This window comes from Mesoplodon mirus (genome assembly GCF_964341445.2).
Source record: "Mesoplodon mirus genome assembly, chromosome: 19".
NCBI lineage: Eukaryota > Metazoa > Chordata > Mammalia > Artiodactyla > Ziphiidae > Mesoplodon > Mesoplodon mirus.
Window position 1 is genome coordinate 62,350,323 of NC_138995.1, and position 2,484 is coordinate 62,352,806.

Sequence of the window (2,484 nt, forward strand, 5' to 3'; positions counted from 1 at the left end):
CACCCCAGCCCAGGACCTGAGAGATGGAGATGTGAGGACAGAGATCAGGAGAGCCAGTGTGAGGAGGGGTCCCAGAGCAGGCCCCACTCGGTCCCTGGGCTCCCGGAGGAGCCCCTCCTCCACCTGCTCCCCTGCAAGCGCTGTGCCTCACGGTCCACCCCACCCCCACCCCTCTCCTGACCCTGCCAGCTGGGCTCTGGGGGCAAGGACTGCCTTCTGAGATGCCTGGCAGCAGAGAATGAGAGCTAGAACAGGGCGCGGGGGGCAGGTGGAGAGAGCCCTCGGGGTGGGGTAGAGGCCCAGAGAAAAGGATAGAGACCCAGGGAGAGGGGAACAGAGACTCGGGGAGAGGGAGACAGAGACCCAGAGAGAGAGGAACGGAGATGAAGAGAAGGGAGTACAGATACCCAAAGAAAAGAGGACCGAGCCCTGGGAGGGCGGAGACCCAGAGGGCGAGCAGAGACGGGGCGGGGGCGGGGGGCAAAGACCCAGAGGACTGGGGATCAGACAGAGAGAGAGCTCGAAAGAGAGAACCAGAGGAGGATAGAGACCCGCAGAGGGGAGGAGACCAGGAAAAAGCCAGAAGCCCTGACCTCAAGCGACTGGGTGCTGGAGAGGGGTCCGCAGGTGGCAGCGGGGTGGGGGCTGAGGGTGGGCGGTGTCCGAGTGCAAAGGGACGGCCTCCTAGGAGTATCTGGGGTTGAGGGTGGATTTGGGTTAGGCATGTGGAAGAAGGCGGCATCTGGGTTCCAGAGGAGGCGGACCCGGCGGACCCGGCCGGAGGGGGAAAGCGGAGGGAGAAGGGGAGGGTTCTGGATGCGCGGGCGGGGATCCCAGTTCCGGGCGGGGGAGGCAGGGTGGAGGGATCCAGCGCCGCCTCCGGCTCGCCACCCAGGAGGTGGGAGGTGGGATTGAGGGAGAGATGCGGACCCTCCCCACGCACTCCCAGCGGCCCGCCCAATCCCTAGGCCTTCCTGTCTCTTATGTCTCTGTCTCTGGGAGTCTCTGCGTCTCCGTGTCCTTACCTCCTCCCGGACGTTGCCTCCCACCGCCTCTCCCTCAGCCTGCCGGCGGGTCTCTCATCTCTATCGGGAAGTGCCCTGGGTCGCGGCCTCTCTGAGCCTGTCTCTCTCTACGTGTCTCATCGCATCTCTGCATCTTTCAGTCTCTGTCCCAAGTCTCCTCTGTGCGCCAACATTTTCTCCTTCCCTCTGCCCAGTCAGTCTCTGTCTCTCTACATCCTGTGTCTTCCCCGTTGCCACATCCCCATCTCTCGCTACCTCTTTGACTCCGTGTCTCTGTCTCTGTGTCTCTTTCCTAGGTTTGCTGTCTACAGATCTCTGTCCCTCTGAATATCTTTGTGTCTCCCCCTGACTCCGGACCACCAGTCTCCCTTCCCGGGCCCCCCACTCTCGCTCAGGCTCAGGTTGGAGGGGCGGGGTGGGGGGGCGCTGCGGCGGGAGCCGTGTGTTCCCAGCGCAAAATAGACTCCTGTTGCCGTGGAGACGCGAGCGCGGCCTCCGAGACGCGAAGCTTCAGGCTGGGGGGTGAGGAGGGGGGGGACACCTGGACCGAAAGGCGGGGGCCGGGGGCGCCGGCACCCGGTCCCAGGGGCTCCTGGAGGAGGGGGGAGGCAGGGACTCCTAGATCCCTGCGGAGAGAGGGGGTGCTGGGCGCTCTGACCGCGGGGTCCGGTGACCGGGCCTTCTGGGAGGGGTCTGGGATCCGGGGTGGGGGCTCTGTTTCCCCAGTGGGGGGAGGTCTGGCTGAGAGCTCTGATGCCTGGGTCCCTGGGGGACTCAGATTGCCTTCTTGGGCACCCAAGGATGCGGTGGGGGCGGGGGGAGGACTAAGACTCTGAAGAGGCTGAGGGGCCCTGACTGGGGGGTCCGTAGAGTCCCAACTCCCAGATTTCCAAGGGGGCTGCAGAATTCTGGGAGCCCCTATGTGGATCCCCGGGCTCCTGCGTCTTAGGGGAGCAGGGACCACTCAGGTGAAGCTGTCTGTCCTTCCCATCCATTCATCCATTCATCCGCATGCCTGTCTCTTCCTTCCTCCCCGTCCCCATGTCCCTCGTGCCTCAGTTTCCCCCTCCGCACCGGGGTGCGGTCACGCTCACCTCACTTTCCGGATGCGGGACCCTGGGGGAGTCGGGGGTGGTGGCGACGTGGGGGGCCGGCCAGGGGAGGCAGAGCCAGCGCGTGTCTGCGAGCCAACCCGGCTGGGCGTGCGCGCGCTGATGGGGGGGCGACCGGCAGCGAGTTGGGCGACCCCGGGCCGGCAGTTCTTTTCCGTGCAGATGCGCGCCGGCTTCGGTGCAGATGTGACAGTGGCCAGCCCTCGCCTTTGCCTCGCGCCGGCTTGGAGTTAAGAAGAGGCACCTCCCCCTTCCCACCTGCTGGGGACCCCTCTTCCCCCACCGCCCGCAGCCCCCAGTCGCCCCCGGGATACCCCCCAAACCCAAGAATGGTTCAGTCCACAGTC